The 19,204-nt window shown below is 43.6% G+C and overlaps 1 protein-coding gene across 1 annotated transcript in view; it reads right to left on the bottom strand.

Annotated features, from left to right (window-relative positions):
- The window catches only part of ANKRD11 (ankyrin repeat domain 11), a 186,490-nt gene extending 168,939 nt beyond the window's left edge, over window positions 1–17,551 (bottom strand). Inside the window, exon 1 of the mRNA XM_025209151.1 lies at window positions 17,320–17,551. The gene's annotated coding sequence lies outside the window, so the exon portion shown is untranslated. The remainder of the gene's footprint in view (window positions 1–17,319) is intronic.
- Between the last annotated feature and the right edge of the window lie 1,653 nt (window positions 17,552–19,204).

Below are 19,204 nucleotides of genomic sequence, written 5' to 3'. Positions count from 1 at the left end.
CTGGTCAGATTAGTCCCTTCTGCCTTTAGTATGTCTGAACTTGCAAGAGTCAAGAGTCGTTAGCAGTTTTATCCACATGGCTGGCTACTTTGCAGATGTCCCCTGCTGATGCCCCAAACTAAAGTGACCATGCAATGCCCTCCTTAACTGAACCAAAGCATGGGCCGATCTCTTCTCCAAACAAAATGAAACAGCACAGACATGAAGTAGGAGAACAAGAAGTGAACAAGAATCCAGAACCGAGACACTGAACTGTCCTGGCCTAGGTCAACTCATTCGTGGCACTTGGGCAGCCTAGTAACAACACTGCAGATACCTCCTAGAAAGAGTGATCAGCATGGCTTTTAGGTTGTCAGTAATAATCCTGATGCAACTTGAAAGTGCATTCTCCCTGCTTTCCTCTCTAGCGAGACCTTCTAAAAATAAGCCTGAAACAGGTCAGGGGGCGTAAAGATCCCATCCAGTGATTGCAGCTAGCTTCCCGATACCTTTCGATTTTTGCCCAGCCACTCCAATCAAGTTCCCTTCTCCTGTAATCTCCTTCTAGAGGATGCGTGAGTGTTTTCTTCATTTAACCACCACTACAAGCTAAATGGCAAGAGCAGCAAAGTGACAAGAAACATGGAAGGTGGCTAGGGTAGGAATGGAAAGTGCAAATTCATGTCAAATTATGATGCTCACTTTTTTATATCAGCTCTCCTTTCACTCAGTGCGATGGTACAAAGGCCAGTGGAAAATACTGAACAACAGTTCTTCAAACAAGCAGCTTCCTGCCCATTTCAGGGATCTTAAATGTTTGTACCCATGTAATTGCATGGCAACTTATCCAGACTTCCTCCACATTGACAAAACATACCCCGTGATTTTCCTTTCTGGAAGTAGGTTTATGCTAAAGGACGCTGCACCTGCTTTGGAATACACAGCAGTGAACTAGGCAGCACGTGCTGCAGTGATCTCTGCAGCTGCACTTACTGGTCCAGGGCAGCCTCGGGAAACTTCACACTTCTGTGTTCCTTGAGTAGAAAGGCATAAACAATCCTCCCCAAAAAGAGAAGTGCGCCAATAACCTTATCTTCAAACTGGCATTCAAAATACCCAACCAAGTAACAAAAAATAAAATAAAATAAAATAAAAGGGTGTGTGTGTGTTGGTTGGGTAAGCACATGAATAGGATTCACAACACAAGGTACAGACTGAGGCTGGTCAAATGCAGGGTCTGAACTAGTTTATGAAGCTAAATACCCTAGTGATTTGAAGAATTTAGAATTAACCAAATGTATCATCATCTACTCATCAAGGATACTAATGCTGCCTCTCGTGGCAAATGGAAGCCCAGTAGCTGTAGGGTTTTGTGTTTGACCAGACAGATTTGACTCACAAAAGGGCCATTACACACTGGGTGGTTTATGAAAGATTATGTGACATGGTGGCTGCAATAGCAGAGAGCTGGGCTTCATGGCCCAGGGGATCCCTTCCCGTTCTCTGTTCCCAAAAGCTAAAGCAGGATTTTACAACAGCACCCCTAGTTTAAGTTTCTGCTTTTATAACAACTGCCATGCAATCACCTCCAACTACTGAGAGGAAGAGAGCTTCAATGAGGCACCTCAATAGACTTGTACACAGAATCTTTTTCCCCCACTGTCTAGACACAAGGTGGTAGAAGTCAAGATAAAAAGATATTGTTGAGAATGTCACAAATTAAAAGCCCCGACCGCTTACAAAGAAGTCATCCCTTCCTTCGCAAGCATCAGGCAGGTTTAAACAGCCACTGCAATTATTAGAGAAGCAGCTCCCCTCCGGTTTTCCATTCCTCCTCCTGAGCACTATAAAACAGCTTAATACTAGCAAGGACAAGGATCTCACAGCTGCAGAATCACACTAAAACAAGGAAACCTAGACAGACCAGAAAGAATCCCCTCCTAGTTTTACTGACAAAAACATTATTACAAAACCGACAGTGTTCTAGTCCCCCTGCTTTACCTGCAACAGGTTAGGGTGTTCTTGGTGTTTGGGGGCAATAGCCTTGTAGTTGTGCAACATGGTTGTTTGTCTAACCGATTCCTAAAACAACAAGACACCTGCATGGAGTGGTTTGGGTAAGGATAATCCTGTCTTTTTTTCTTTTTTTTTTTTTTAATCAGTTTTGTCCTGAAAAAGCAGAAGGAATCCAGATAGTTTATGCAGCTGGTTACAATGGGTACTCTTATGCACTTGCAAACTAAATACAAAACCTATTGGCCTGGAGTTCATGCAAGTTAAAACAGAACAGCTTCTAAAAAAATTCACAGCATTACTAACAGTCTTGAACTGACCTCCACACACAAGATGTTAGAATTTCCTTTCTGGCAAGAATGACAAGAACCACACTCCTCCCACCCTCCCATTTCCTTCTTCTGGGGAAGGAAGCAGGACAACTGCATAGAAAAAAATACATCAAGGTGATCTCTTCATCAAGTATCCTGCCTTACAGTATAATTCTCTCTTCTGGACAGAAAGGAAAGAAACAACTGATAAAGAGACTACTACGCCTAACATCAATGTGGACAATCTCTTAGCTCAAAAGAGAAGATAGTACACATTTTCTTCCTGACTCATGCCTCAGAACCATCCATATCAAAAGCAGTAATGTTTCTAAGATAGTTTAGAGTGGAAGGGTATAGTCTATATACTACAACACAGGGCTAAGCATCGTCTGCAAGTAAATGCTGAGACAAAGGATTTTTTTTCCCCTAGACTTGAGGAAGGGCCTTTTGTGCTTGAAAACTTGGCTATAATCTTTCCCAACCATCCCGTTGGTCCCATATATATACACTGGACCCTTAAATAAATAAATATCACTCTCTCACTCCCCTTAAATATCCTTGCCCCTCACACATTTCCTGGACCATCACAGCCACATCAGTGCAACACTGCCAGAAGGATTTAAAACCATTCCTCTCTTTTGGTAATGGTAGAGTTTTCAGTGATGTTCCAGACAAAACCGAACATGGACTTTGAGCCCTGACAAACCATTTCATTATTCCACCAGTTACTGAATAAATTCCTGCAAGATGCTCTGTTAAATGGACCTACTCGGAGAGGCTTGCAGAAATTAAGCTTGCTCATTGCATCACTGGGTTACATAAGCAACTGCAATTTCAGCATCATTCTGTGATGCCACCCTTCTCGGGGGTTGTTGGCTGTAGCTGTGTTGGTCTAAGGACATAGGCACCCTTCTCAAGTGCACGCACGAAAAAGAAAAAAGAAAAACTGGCTGAAGGACTGTCTAGTTAAGTTGCATTCATATGCCACTTTCCCAAATCTGAGTTACCTGCCTCCCCAAACCAACTGCCATTTGCAGTTATTCCTATCCAAGACATAGGGATGTCACTTAAACAGCTCAATTAAGTGGCACCTCTTAGCTTGGAACATCATCACCACTGAGCAATCACCATCATTTACATCTGCACAGAGCGGAATACAACCTTCACGTTCTTTACCTGTACTGTGCTGGAGCTTGTGAAAGCCTTCATCCTCCTAGCAGGCTGTTATTAATACCAGGAAGAGACAGCTCATCTCATTCCCAAGTGAAAAATAAGACCTTAATATTTTCTTGTCTAGAAGTTGCTACACACTTTAAAAAGAAAATGTTGTATACAATCACTTCTCTATACAGGAGGCCTCAAAAATCGCATAGCTTCCTATTTAGAACATGTCACATTTCTCCCAGCTCCGATTAATATACAGTGCACCAAACCTGGATAAACGTGGCACATTATAGGCCAGTAGAAATGACCCCTGATTTTGGGTAGTCCACCTCATGGGCCTTAAGGAAGCATGATTTTCAGAAAGCATTAAGGACCCAACCTGCCCTTTAAAAATTAAAAAGGCGCCTTTAAAGTGTCTAAAACGTGACACTCAAAACAGTGAGGCACCCAAACTTGCAGTGACTTTTGGAAATGTAGGCCACCACAGGTGAGAAAGGAACGTGCATGGAAGATCTACCACAAGAACCATTAATAACACTGGCAATAGCACGGGCTTATGTTTAAACATTTAACAGAGTCAGAGGCTCCAGGTCTGGGTCAGAGATTGTAAAAGTCCCATTTTGTCTTGTGCACTACTCAAAAAGTCACATCAATATCATGCATCAAAACGGACGTAAGTAAGCAATGGTGCACCGAGGTGGATCGCATCTATTAAAACAGCACAGAGTTCAAGTAGGTTAGAGCGTCTAATCTAGCCAGTCTGTCTCCAACTGTCAGCAACTCCCCCTTCCATTATCTGCAAGTACAGCAGGGAATTTCCATGTCTCAACTGTGCTGCTGCCATTTGGTCCAAAGAGGCGCAAGGGGTAGATCTAGTCTATGCAGACAGATTATCTATAAGTGCAATGCACTGTGTATTGCAAGCAGCCCATCAAACCATCTTCCCCATTATAAACACAACTTCAGCTACTGAAACAAGATGCTAAGGAAATAACGACAGAGCCATAAGTATAAAACAAGCAGCAACCCCACTCCCAAAGCTCCTTACAGATCATATGTTTGCACTTGGCTTCTATGCTATAAACAAGTGACAGAAAGTGGTTTTAATCTCTCCAAACTTCAGAGCAGAAACCAATCTTACCCAACTAAGTTTCATAAACTACTCTGGAACAATTGTGAAACATTTTGAATTAAGGTTATAATCAAGATCTACTTTTTCTGCCAATGCTCTGATATCCAATTGGCCCCCCCGCCCCCCACAAAAAAAAAAAAAATCATGGAAGGAGATTCAATCCTTTTAGTTTCGTCTACAACTTTTTTTTTTAAGGTTTCAGCACAGATACAAAATTGGCCTACAGAGTACGTGACTTTAGAGGATAAGAAATTCATGCTAGGAATAAAGGTTTAAAGGGCCTTGTAAAAGGGAATGCAGGTTAAGTCAGACACAGGGTCCAAATTCACTAATGCTGTTCGTTCAGCTCAGCCTGCTGAGAACACCGACTTCTAGGAGGCAAGAGGAAGTCTCCACTTGGACTGACGGCATGGCATACATCTGTTTCAATACAGCATGCATAGGTATCTTCCACGCTCATGGACAATTTACAAAAGCATACAACGGCAATCCTGAACTGCTATCTGAATCACATTAAAGGAGAAACTACCCACTTCTGCAAACTCCAAAGATTAAGCGTTCCCCACGCTACCAGCCCTCCCCAGGAGAGGCTCCAAGAAACCCCCTCGTGCAATTCACTGGGATGGACACACTCCTCACCTGCCTCACCAGCTCCAGTTTGCACGAGTGAAGGCAACACCTATAAGAGACCCCAGCCTGTTTTTTGCCTCTGGGTTGGCCCCCTCTCCTGAGAAGACAAGCTGTAAAAATCAACTGGCCACTGTGGACATGCATAATCCCCACATTTGCACTGTCTATGCCAGCAGCTTCATCTCTGGAAGTAAATCAGGTGGAGAGAGAAGATCTCAGGACAATTTAGGCAGCTGTGGCAAAATAAGGACCAGGGCAGGAGTGTCAGCAACATAAAAAGTAAAACCACCACCCAAATCCTGCTAAGAAAGCTAGAAAGCATAACTAAAACTGGCCCTCCAGCCCACTGTATTAGAGGAAGCAAGGTTTTATTTCAACTAACACAGGCACGACTTTCTTCAGCATCATTTCATTAGACGTTTCAAAATGCACTAGGCTTGGGTGCAAGGGCTAGTGAGGCAAGGAAGTTTGGGGTTTCTTAACCCAATAGCAGCAACAGCCAAGCAAAAACAAATGAACGCTGATTATGAAAAACAAGTTACAGCTTTTAAGCTCTTGGCCAATGGACTGTAAATATTTTGTCTTGCTGAACTGCAAAAGTTGAAAATCCTAAAGTGTGACCCTGTCGTAGAAAAGAACATGACTACTGCATCAAATACAAGTAGCCTACGATGCTTCAAATCCTCAAGTAAAAGTAATGGCTCTGAAACCAAGCATTTGATGATAACCAGCCAATTCCTGTGACCTAGCTATAGCTAAACAGAACGGATTAATATTTAGTTTTCTCAAAGGTGCTTAAGTGCGACAGGCATCTTCCAGTTTTATAAATGAAATACCTCCTGCAAATAATCATGGTTCCCTCACTGAAAACTGCAGCATGATTAACAGAGGTCCATTATAAAGGCAATGCATAACCTAGCTCTTGTTAGCAGTCAGTCCCACATTGGAGTGTTTCTATAGCAACCAGGGAGAAAATATAAAGCAAACTACGGTTAAATGAAAATTATCCTCCATGACAGTACATGTAAATGCAGCAACATTTTCAAGGCGCTTCTGGATAAAATGCTTAAAGTCATGCCTACATGTTGACAAAAATGTGAAGGGCTACATACAACAATTTATGCACCACACAGCGACCAAGGACCACGTCTCAGCTAGTTAAAAAAAAAATTCCTAACCACTTGAGAGAAACAACACTATTCAAGATAGAGTCTTAGACAATGCACACACCCTTTAAAAACGAGTTTTTCAGAAATTATCAAGATGTACTAATTGAGTGTTCAGTTCTTATCGTTTTCATGACTGCAGTCGGGAGCACACACCTGCATTTTCCATCCCAGAAGAAAACATTTTGATTTGAGAGGTTGAGACACTGAGAATATTTATAGAGATTCGGCTGGAGCTGGAATGACGACTTGTTTTAACTAGTTACAGCTCCTTCACGTTCCAGGTTACATTGGACATTTTGCATCGGGGCTCCATTCCTCCTGCGTTCGTTGGTGTCTCGGTTTAGACAGCTGGAAAACAGCAAGCCACCGGTGCCAAATACCCTGCCAGAGCCACCGCATACTTAAGGGAAAATTCTCCCACTCTTTGCTTTGGCAATACCACGAGCCGTCAGCAAGGAATGGATTTTCTGAGCTATGAATAAACCAAGCCGTATTATGTAAAAAGTTTAATTAGTTGGGATTTGAGTCTTATGAGAGACTCAAGTCATCTTCTTGAAGTAATTAACTGGGTGTGCACCCTGCACAGGGCAGGCCAAAATAAGAGATGATAAAAATCAGTTTACAACCTATTTTATGGTTTCTCTTCCACACTAAAGTACCACATTTTAGGCAGTCTCAAATGCCAGTTGTAATTAAGTAGTTCTTGCAAACACATTTCACAATTCACCCTGCCAAGTGCTTCTTCCCATGTAAAAACTGGCAGACTGCTAAGCAACATGGGTGCAGGTTTTCTTGGGGAGGAAGTGTAGGAGGAACGCATGAGGCATTTCTTTCAATTGTCTCCAGCTCCCAGGGCGCGCGGAGGAAACGAGTACACACTCCATTGGCCCCTTTGAACCCACACTATGCATGCTCCCAGTAACCTCTGCATTTGAATAGCTCCTGCCCTCCCCACCCACCACACAAACCCCGATCAGAACCAGCAGATAAAACTTTTGACTATAGTGGGAAAGCTGCACTGTTCTTCATTAAGCCACTCCACCCTGTGCATAAAAAAACTGCTTACAGGCCGGCACTAAAGTAAGCTTCCTTCCTTGAGGTTTGACTGCTGAAGCAGAGGATGTGTTGACACACAGTCATGACATGTGTCTGCATTAGAGTTTTGCAAATATGCAGCTATGCAAAACGCACGTCATTCACATTCTGCATGATAAAATGCAAGCTGCATTAAAGGCTCCACGGGAATGCAGAAGCGACGCAGAAGAGCCCGTTACCTACAAAACACCAAGTTTGCCTCTGACAGCATATATTCCAGTCATGTTCCATTCACCTCCCCTAGGATCGCTTGCTGCAGAACCCACAGCAGCACTGCAGATACCATTTCAGTGAATTTAGTCACTAATATCAATACAACCCAAGATCCCTGGCTGCTGAAAGAGCTCCCTCCACATTTTACAGGGCAATGAAATGTGGAGCCCTCTCATGCAGTGAAAACAGCTCCTTGAGATTAGACGTAAGACTGGAGGAGCGGGTAAGGGGAGGGTGACAAAAAAAATTGCAAACCCCCCACGTAGCAGTTGCTAGGGCTATTTAAAGCCCTCCAATAGGTGCCATGCTAAAGGAGACACTTTTCTGCAATCCCGAAGAGGAAAAAGTTCTCTCTACACAAACAAGAACTCTTTTTGAGCGTGTAAAAGAAATGTGTATTTTCTAGTGACAAATGTTTGAAGAGGTATAATCTGTGATCATGTAAAGGCACCACCTACAATCTGCTTCCCCAAACAGGAGGATCCCAGAGGGGCACACAGTCCCTTCCATTTAGTAGTGCTTTTTCTTTCAGGAAATCTGAGCCAAGTAGGGAATAGGCCTGGTTCCTGCTGGTCACAAGGAAGGAAACATGTGCTCTCCAGGGTGCATCCATACCAGAGAAGAGGTTTTCTTACCACAGAATAACTAACACTCGGTAATTACCATCACACAAAATCTTTGTGAAGACAAGACAGCCTGCAGCTTTCACATCCATCAGCAGATGGATGTAAACACTAGCAGGGAAGATTTTTTTTAAAAAAAACCTGTACCATCCAGAAAAGAGGACCCCAGGAATAGTAACATCCAGATGCAGCACAGGGCAAAACAAGTAAAATCATCCAGAACCGCACAGCATCCTTGGACAGTTCGTCCCGAGGATTTAGCAGGAGATGGACAAGATTCCAGCTCTCTCAGAGATTGGAAAGCAGGGTCCGTATTTTCAACCATGCTACTTCCGGAGAACAAAGCCAAAGGAGGAACAAGTCTATTTATGTTTGCACTAGCCTTTTTCTGAACGATTCCTGCCAGCTGTGGCTGTGCTAATGCAGACCAGCTTCAGGCGCTGCCTGGTCCATGTTTAACTGTCTCACTGTAGGGTCCAGAAGCCTCACTCACAGCTCAAGACCACCTGCTGCTCAGGTCAGGACAAAGGCATAGGACCATTCCAGACTCAAAGAACTGAGCATCCAAGACAAGACACAATAGATGGAGACAGGCAGGTGGGAAGTAGACACTGGGTCGATCAACGCAGAAGGCTCGCTCCAGCACTCTCCATGCTGGTGCCACTGATGGGGTTTTTCAGGAAAGGGAGCCGGGTGTGGGCAAACCTAGAACAAAGGGGGGCAGGAAATGCATACAACCACAAACAGGTTTGCAATTCAATTGATTAGATTTTTACCATTTAGGCAGCCTTCACTTTGAAGGACTGATTGCATTTCTCCCCATCAAGAAACCTTAGAAAGCATTTATTTCTGGGGACAAGTCCAATTCGGGACCATTCAACTGATGGCATGGACACCTCTATTCTTTATTCATGGATACCTGTTCCATTTCAAACTGAAACTAATGTCTTGACAGGAGCACTCTGTGTCAAAGTCTTGATCTGAACTTCATTCTCAATCCACAATAGACTAGCGCACTGTACCAGTCCCAATCTCAGACTTGTTTAATCCAAGAATTTACCTGGAGGCATTGATTGCTCTTAGGAACTTAAAGCATGACAGAGCTCTCACTGCAGGAGCTTCAAATCACATGCACACACACACACACACACACACACACACACACACACACACACACTCTCTCTCTTCAGCAGCTTCAAACCTGTCTGCATCACACACACAATTCACGTGCAGATTCCATTAACAGCACATCTGACAAAAACATGCAAACCAAAAATTAGAAATGCATGCATCGTTCCACACATTTCCTAAGAATGGAAAGCTAGTAAGTTTGCATACTGAAAACATTAAAAGCTCAAACCGCAAGGACTACTGACAAAGCAAGTTTTAACGCTTGCATGACAGAGTAGATTTGGTCTAAGAACCTACCTTCAAAGAGTCAGGTCTATTGTCAAAGCTAAAATAATCGGTGCACTGGAACATTTGCTGCATTACCCGTAAAACACTTGAATTCTGGCATGAAAACAGAAACTACTGGTGATCGGGGTACAAAGAAGCTACACTCTTTACTGGCCGGAAACGGACAAACTTCAGGAATCGACATACCCGACTTTGGCGATTTTAATGGTTTCATCAGGTTGCAAAAAGTAGCCACGGTGGCCTCCTGCCTCCCTTGCAGCTCGCGCCAGTCCGTTTCTCAGCTGCTAGCTCTCAGCTCCAATAGCCCCTGGAAACAAGGGGCATTTTTCACAATATTCTGCTGCTGGCTTAGAAAATGGGGAAGGCACTAAGGCAGCAGCATGAACCTTGGGGCCTGCAGGGCAGCTACCTCTGCATACTTCAAAGAAACCTGGCCCCACAGCTGCTCTTAGGCAGCTTGTCTAAAGAGCCATGAGGGAGCAGAGCTGAAGGGGGTGGCGCTGAAGAGGAGTTCAAGCATAAGCCCATCCAAGCACCTCAGCCCTCCCTCCCTCCCTGCTGTTATGCAGCCCCTGGGCCCCTCAGAGGACGCCTACTTGAATTCACTTTAAAAAAAAAAAAAAAAAAAATATGCAGCGCTCAACTAACATGGCATCCGGCACACTACAAAAAACACCCATAAAAATATATCGCAGAACAAGCTCGGCACCTCTGCATTTGAGCTCCTCCAAAGGGAAGATGGCTCAAAAAGATGCTGGAGTTATAACAGAGGGCCTCCAGTTAACCATGCCAAAGTCAGAGGGGCTCAGGATGCAGGGGATGAGAGGAAACTCCTGCTCCCACCCCCAGGAAGTGGAGGAGTTTCAGATTTATTACAGACCTACTAGGAAGAATGTCTTAAAAGCCCTTTACAGAGCCCAGAGGCAGCAAGAGATTCTCCCTACAGCACCAACCACATCTGCATCTCACTGAATACCCCATTCCCAGCAGGGACCTACCAAATTCATTCGGAAGCCATGCTGAAGGCAAATAATCATTCAGATTCAGAGCAAGCCATCTGCATGTGTGATATTCAGAGCAATATTCAGTAGGGGAAGATAAGTGCAGACATCAAGCCTTAGTTTTTGCCACTGTTAACTTACTAAGCTAGGAAAAATTTTAAGAAGCTGAACTTTGGCACCAAAGACCTTTATAGGGTGAAGGTAAGTACCAGATGCATTAGTGAATATTTTAAGCCTTCTTCAGAGAGGATTGGTATAGTTTTTGCTAAAAAAACAAAACCACAACAGCTATGCCAAGGATCTGGCCAATTATTGCCCATTTTTGAGGAAGCAAGAAGAGCTCAGAAAAGAACTAAAGCAGTGGTTTTCAAATTTTTCACATTTGTGGATCCCTAAAAAAAGTCTCCAATTGATGTGTGGACTCCTTTGGATTGTAAGTGTAGCTATTCACATACTTCTGATCGATCACAGTCATTTTTATCAGACCTCTTTGACACAGTCTGTGGACCTGCGGGGGTCCATGGACCACAGGTTGAAAGCCACTGAGCTGCAAGAATGATTTTTGGTGCTGAAAATGCACCAGAGCAAGGCTGCCACTGCTCAATCCATTCAGTTTATCCAAGAGGTGACTTGATCCACATATAAAGGGCTGTGGCAAGATTTTCAAGATGAGGTTCTTAAATCTAACTGAAGGAGGCCTAACAAGATCCAATGGCTGGCCGCTGAAGTTAGACAAACTCAGGCTAGGAATAAGATGCACATTTAACTGTGGCAGTAATCTGGATCCCCAAGTAGGGCTGCAAAAGTGGTGACCACAGGACTCTCAGCACATCTGTGCCTACAACCTCCTCAATCCTCAGCATCCTGAATGGGAAGCCACTCTGCCATTGAACCTGCATTGGCTGCAGAGGTCAGAGGCCACCTGATCTTTTCAAAGCTGGACAGTGGATTTGGGAATCTCAACCTCAGTATCCAGGCCATCAGATCCATCTTTGGAGCCAAAGGAAAGAGAGGTGTTATTCGCTAGGCCAGGGACCTTAGCCGGAATACATGGAGCTGTTCTTAGGACTTTATTCTTTTCCAAGATGCAAATAATCAATACTCCCCCGCCCAGGGACTCCCACCCAAGACGTATACAGAGCTATTACAAGGACCAGTTTGAGGGTCTAAGTTAAAGCCTATGTCAAGAGGTGGAGACCCATAAATTCTACCCAAGAGGTCACTTCCTTCTGCATGATTTGCAATCTCCTTGGCATAAAAAGGCACCAGTCAACAGGGCATTCTTCATACAGGCCTCTCGGATCTTTTCACTTGCTTCCACCTAGTCTAATAAATTCAGTCAGTATATCTTAAGGGCCATATGCAAAACCCATCTTTTTGCTAGTACTTTTCTGCCAGCATACACACAAAAGGAGGCAGCTTGCATGCAGAGACCAGGCCTTAGGGTAGACGTGATGGTGTAAGCACGGTACAGCATTTGCAGCTTTGAATTACTGACTGGTTAAGTTACTCTCACATTACTGGGGGGTGGGAGGGCTCATTTTGCTACTGGAAAGTCATTGCAGTGTGATGTTATTTTTAACAACAGTGTTGGCATCCAGAGCTGGGAATGAAGGATCTTAAACCTCAATAAACTGAGGTCTCACAGACTATTTCATAATTCCTTCAATAAAGAATCCTTTCAAGCATACTGTGAAGAATCTGTTGGGTTTTTTTTAAATCTGCACATCCTTTCATCACTAATTTTAGTGAGACATAGTCAAGCAATGCAAAATGTTTGCAAAACAATGAGCTTTTTCATCTCTTGCTGCACAGGATGTCAAACCCTAACTGAAGGGACAATGGGCTACCTAGGGAGGGTGGTTCATTTCTCAAAAGAAGAGTCTCTTCCTCCCTCTGCCCCACCCTCACTGAATAACTTCATACAAGGTGCTCTAAATACAAGCCTATTTTAGAATTTTTCTATAGAAGATAACAAGGGGGGGGAGGGGGAGAAAAAAACATCAGTCGATACCATTAAAAATGTGAACAACGCCTTCAAAGCATCATTAACCACACTCGTTTAAATGCCCCATGGCAGTTCTGTACAAAAGCTAACACTTAGGGTCCAGAATCTGATGTAAAACAAGAATCACCTCAACACTTTCTATCCATGGGGCAAGCGAAAGGCGAAGTAAAAGACAGGAGAGGCTCACTCCTGCTCTGGTAGGGAGAAACGGTCAAATTTCCTTCACCACATATTAGGACTACACACCCTCTGTAATAGTAACTTCATGTCCCTCCCCTTCATTTCCAAGGTCACAGTTCCTCCAAACATTTTTCTAATCGCTATTAAAAAACAGAAGTTCAAACAAAAAAAATAACCGGGGGGGGGGGAATAAACAGGCCTGATCTCAATACAACTACCAGGAAAGTTCATTTAGTGTTTCAATGTTTTCACAAAACATTGAATTATTAGAAAACCGTGACTCCATCTAAAAATAGGCAAACTATGCATTATATATGATGAGATTTTATTTTAAAATACTGATCGGATAGATTTTGATTTTGTTAAAAGAGAAAAGGCTGCCTGCAGATTTTTGAGGGATAAATAATTCAGTGTATGAATGCCAAGGGCAGAACTGCAAATTAAGTCTTGCATATATCCAAATGGCAGGGACAATGCAGACAGTAATATGCAATTCACATCCTCACCCTGGCAGTGACTTCAACTCTGACCTAAAAAAAATACAACACTTTCTTCTGGCTTTGAGACCCAATTCACACACAGTCCTTTCTCTGTAGTACTGAAAGCTAACGTGCTCTCTTCATTTGAGGGGTATGGTCTGCTAACTCCTAAGCTTGTACTCACTGCATATTTGGCTTCTGTTCACACTCATTACTGCACTGAGCAGAACAATTAAAAGACTTATTCACATGACGAGGCTGGCTAGAAAAAAGGGGGGAAAGGAAAACAAAACCAAGGCTGGCTAGAAAATGGATGTATTGGATTTTGTGCCTGTAAAGATCAAGAAAACCCAGGCCAGTTTTTCACATGTGAGAGTTTGCACAACAACGGCAGTGCCAAGGTTTCAGTGAGGACAGCGACAAAATGAGAGCAGAGGCCTCTCAACTGACAGCACATACTGCTTGGTCATTCCCAACCTGCTTCAGCAGATGGGCCCAGACAACAGAGCTTCTTAAAGGAGCTCAAGGCATCCTTCCATCTTAAAACAGGTAACATCAGCTTGCTAGCCTCATGGGACAGGAGCGGGGAAAAGGGCAAAAGGAATGATGAAAATGCCGAAGGGGACATGACAAAGTACTGCGGTGTCAAACGTAGAAATTCCAGCACAGCAGAGTCAAGAGAAGCGTCTTATTGAGCTATGTGGGTAGTTTAATGTTTCTCCTGAAAGTTGGCACGCCCCACAGCAAATTTATAACCCTCCCCAAAATTATCTGAGTTCCACATAATAATCTTTCCTCGCTTTTGTAACTATTCAATAGCTTCCCCATAACTTCTCCTAAAACCTTTGGGAAACCTTCAGGGAAATGGAAAGGTGGAGGAAAAAAAAAAAAAAAAAAGAGAGACAGAACTGTAAGATTTGGACTACTGGTAGAAGATCCTGACATCACTGAGAAAATTTCCCTTTTCCTTCCCAATGTACTCATCTTGGTTATTAAAGTGAACTCTAATACACAGAAATGTTAGCATCCCAAGGAGGAGTCATGCAAAGGGAAAATGTCTGAGGGCACGAGTGTAGCAGTCTTAATGGAGCTCAATGAGTGGAAATGAATCTTGAAAGCTGTCAGATCAAAGCAAAATCTTCTTTGAGTAAAGACCGTGTTACCCTTGGAGCCACAGAACTAAATACCATCTATAAAAATATTTTGCTCAAATAAATTAAGAAACAGCAGTGTTTCATCTGTCAAAAGGTGTGGGTCTTTTATGGGATTAGCATCCTACGTGCAGGATAAAAATTAAAGCAGATTTGGAGACAGCTCACTCAGCTGGTAGAAGCTGGCTGCACAGATTGAAGTGGCCTGAAAAAGGCAAGCACAGACACTATGTTGTGGACAGGTTTTCGTCTTCTGTTGCCATGCAAGGGATTGAACGGCTTTGTAGGTTTGTAAAGACTTGCTGCGTGGATCACATGTTGGCACCACCTGGGTCAAAACAGAAATGGAAGGGTGCCCCGAGACAATACCCAGCAACAGGCTTTGACACGCCAGAGCAAATATTACACACATCTGAAAACCTGCATGCAAGAAGATGTACAAAAATACTGTCAGCTTCTCAAATCAGTCTGAGAAAACAAGGAAGTACTGGAATCTCTCAGGCAGCCTTAACTCTAACCCTAGGCACTGACAACTTTCCAGCCTCATCACCCCCTTGAATACAATTTATGCAAGAAACAAGACATTTTGATTAAGGAGGCTGCAATAAAAGCCTACAGCTGCATAAATCCATTTTGTGCCGAGCGCCTATACAGCGCTGGTTGAGCACATTGAAGGGTAATGAGAAGTCATACTTCCACATGATGACATGCAAACCTGGAGAGGTTTAAAAGCCCTAGGAAAAAAAATACACACTGCAAGAGAGAATATAGGCCTTTATAAGGACATGTTTAAAAGCTGCATACAAAACTTGTTCCCATAACGTGTCAGGCAGGCTGGTTCAAGGTTTCTGAAATTAGACAGGGAAAAAACATATCTGTAATGGAACATCAGCCACAATCTCAGCTGGAGAGCAGCCTCTCTCTGCCCATAACCCCTTCCTAGAGGTGGAAGACCCCTAATTCTCATACAGGGTACAAGGGCAGTGGACAAGCAGTCTACACTGCACTCTCACCAGTACAATGGAGAAAGAAACACGGCAGCCAACAAGACTGCCATTAGAAGAATAGCTACCATGTCCGTATTTTCCAAATGGCCTGGATTTGTCTCTCCACTGGTGCTGTCGAACACTGGAGCATCACTATACTCCATCAGTGCTAAGGGATAGTTTTATACCTACTGCAGCCCGACAGCAGATCCCAACCCCTGAAACTCAGCTAGTCCACAGACAGGGAAATAGGCTTAACCATTAGAAAATTCTCATCCATTTATAAACATGCTCCTAAGATCAGAACCCCTCAACTTTCACTTCCTCTGAGAAGCTAGTTTTTCACAGAGTAATTTGAACTTCCTACTTTTTATTGAACTGTCGGGCTAGGAAGGCCACATCTTGAAAACAGCTCCATGAAGATATGTCTATATAAAGGCATAAGAGCAGCTTAAGCCTTGCAAATTCTTCACAATGTGAGAATATTGAAAACATGGCTTTTCCTAATTTCCTGTTTCATGAATCTAGAACATTTGTGTACCTTGTGGCAGGAACTGCAACTAAAACTTTGTGGTCAGACCTAGCCATTTCCAAATGTCCTGCCTTATTCCTATATGAGATGTTAGAAAATACTAGCAAAGAAGTCTTAATATTCCAATCTTATGCCTGACAACACACAAAACAGCCAAGTTTAAAAGAAACACAGACTAAACACTGAAAAAGTATCTATCTTAGTGCCTACTTAAGTCAATATATTTGCAGGAAAACCTTGTCATTGTGCATCCATGCTATAATTAGAGTTAAAACAATCACCACCAGTTGCAAGCAGTCCATTTGGTTGACTAAGACAGGGAGAGTATCCTGCCAGTGCAGTGCAATTAAAGTGACTAGTCTTCACTGACACTAAAGAAACATGTTTGCCTACTCCACCGAACAGCAAAAAAAAAAGAGTGCTACACAAGGCTCTAGTGCACTTTATTATATAGCCTATGTCATCCTCTTCCCCAAATGTATTAAGCTGTTTCTGAACAATAAAGTAATCTGAATAGGTCTCTACCACCTACAAGAACCAACCTGAAGCTTCACTGGGAAAGTTCTACTCGTTTTTCACACCCCCAAAAGCAATATTCCTGTTGGACAACTTGGCAGAGTAAAGCTACAAGAACCTGCTTATTAAATTACCAAAAAAACAAAAAACAGAAAAAAAAAGAAAGAAAGAAAAAGGCAGCAGACAAATGCAAAATAGAAGTATGTGATTTTCAAGTGTGAGGTTCACAGCTAAACACTACTAAGATCAACACACAACTCAATGCTTTGATAATATCACCACTGACACAAAGCCAAGTCACCACAGCAAGGCGAAAACACTTCAATGAATCCCTTGGATCACAATACTGTGAAACAGAAACAGCCAAAGATTTAGATTTTTAAATATAGATACGGAACAGAAGAACAAAACTTGGGCAGTGCTTTACACAAAACACCTACCACATTTCCAAAAGAGCTAAGATTTAAGTTACTAGACCTCCTCAGACATTCACTATCAAGAATATCTCTGCACTGCATAGTTAACCTGGGACTCATCTAGCCCAAGCCTAGCCACATCCACTCAGAAAAAGAAACCGACATTTCACTGGGGTTTGAAGGGCACCGAGTCTCAGCTCACTTAGCCAGCAAAGGATAGGTTAGAGCCCACGCGGTCCTGAAAGTTAGGCCGGATCCCACTCCCTTTCCAGTGGAGGACCACTGTCACTCATTGGACCTACCTCCTCAATGCTACATTTCCCAGTGAGAGAAATTCTGTTATTGACAAGGAAAGTATTGCAGAGCCCCTCAGCGCAACAGCAGAAACACAGCAAAAAATCCCCTTGCACAGGCCAGTGAGTGCCGAAGCAGCAGGGACACAGCAAGATGCACAGAGCTTGGCTCTGGGGAGGTGTGCGCCCAAACTAAGCTAAGAGAGATGCCAATCACCAAGGTTCATTATGCAGGAGACGCACTAAAAGTAACCAGCATCTGCATGGCTCCAAACCAGTCAAGCTGCACGCACAAATACAGATTGCCCAACAGGAGACGAATCATCGACCCATCTCTTCCCACAGAATGAGAAAACAGGTCACACCGCGTCAACAAGAATGCTTCATAGGCAAATCAGGCGAGGTGAGGCACTTAAGAATTTCCCTAACGAGACAGAAAGGAAGTCAACCATGGGTCTCGTTTCACTTTCTGTGCAGGAATTACACATTTCTACCACCATCACCATGACCACTTAAAGGGTCCAATGATGCCTCTAGTTTTGGGATGCCCCTGTCCCTGGGGACAATGACAACTTCTTATTTTTAAAACCAAGAGATAAAGATCTAGGGTTTGATGATACTGGTGTTTTAAGTGTATAAAGACTATCGCGCTCCCCTGTTGGTAATTCAAAGGCCTTTGACACTCCAGAAAAGGGAGAGCAAGAGACAACAAAAGTGACTTTATACAAACATGCTATAAAATGGGCAAATTAGAAGAACAGAGAAAAATATTTAAAATGACCAGAGATAGTATCTAGGTTAATCTTAGATGCAACCAATAACTCTACAGCCATCACAACATATTCAGACAGATGTGTCATTTTTAGGTTCGTGGTGTCCCTTTCACAGCTCAATCCAACAGCCAAAGGTATCCCATCTACATCCAGCTTCTGGACTAATCCGAGAGGACGAATTTAGTTTTAAGGACACTGGCTGGCTATAGGGCCATGTCCTTGGTAAGTGAGCATGGCATGTACAAAGCCATACAGAAAGCAAGGGGAGGGGAGAGGAGCCTTTCCTGCAACTGGATATCAAAACAGACCTACAAGCTCAGAGCAGAAGCCAGTCTGTAAACACACCAGCCCTTGTGTCTCAATGAACAGACTGGTTTTCAATCCCTCTCCCCCCCCACAAGACAGCTGTTCTCTCTGGGAAAGGGCAGAGGGCGTTGAAGGGCTCAGCTCCTCCAGGCTTCTTGGAGGGGGAAGACACGATTTGCCTTTCTAAACATGCAATCAATCTAGCAGGCTGGGGGTGGGTGGTAAATTCTGGACTGCAGAAGTGCAGCTGTTTTTCACAAAGGTGCCAGGGTGCAGAGCAGCCCTCTCCCCCGGCGCACAAAGGGTTCTCCGAGGGGGAAAAACACCGAGCAATCTAGAGATTAAACCGGGAAATACAAAATAAATAAATAAATGCAGCTCAGCCAGGCTTGCAGGCGGATCAGCTCGATCCCCCGTGTGCACACGCGCGCACATGCATACACACACGCGCACACGCACACACACACAGAGAGCTAACGCCTACCCAGGGATGATGAAATGAGAAACGGAAATTACCATTTCAGACAACTTTTCGTATTGTTCCTTCCAGCAGGCGCTGAATAAATAAATAAATGCAGCTCAGCCAGGCTTGCAGGCGGATCAGCTCGATCCCCCGTGTGCACACGCGCGCACATGCATACACACACGCGCACACGCACACACACACAGAGAGCTAACGCCTACCCAGGGATGATGAAATGAGAAACGGAAATTACCATTTCAGACAACTTTTCGTATTGTTCCTTCCAGCAGGCGCTGCTACCCCCTCTCCTCCAGCACAAGCAACCCCTGTGAACTGCTGCGACCTCCCCGCT

The sequence above is a fragment of the Alligator sinensis genome, unplaced genomic scaffold (genome assembly GCF_000455745.1).
Source record: "Alligator sinensis unplaced genomic scaffold, ASM45574v1 scaffold255_1, whole genome shotgun sequence".
NCBI lineage: Eukaryota > Metazoa > Chordata > Crocodylia > Alligatoridae > Alligator > Alligator sinensis.
This window is presented reverse-complemented; position numbering and strand designations above follow the sequence as displayed.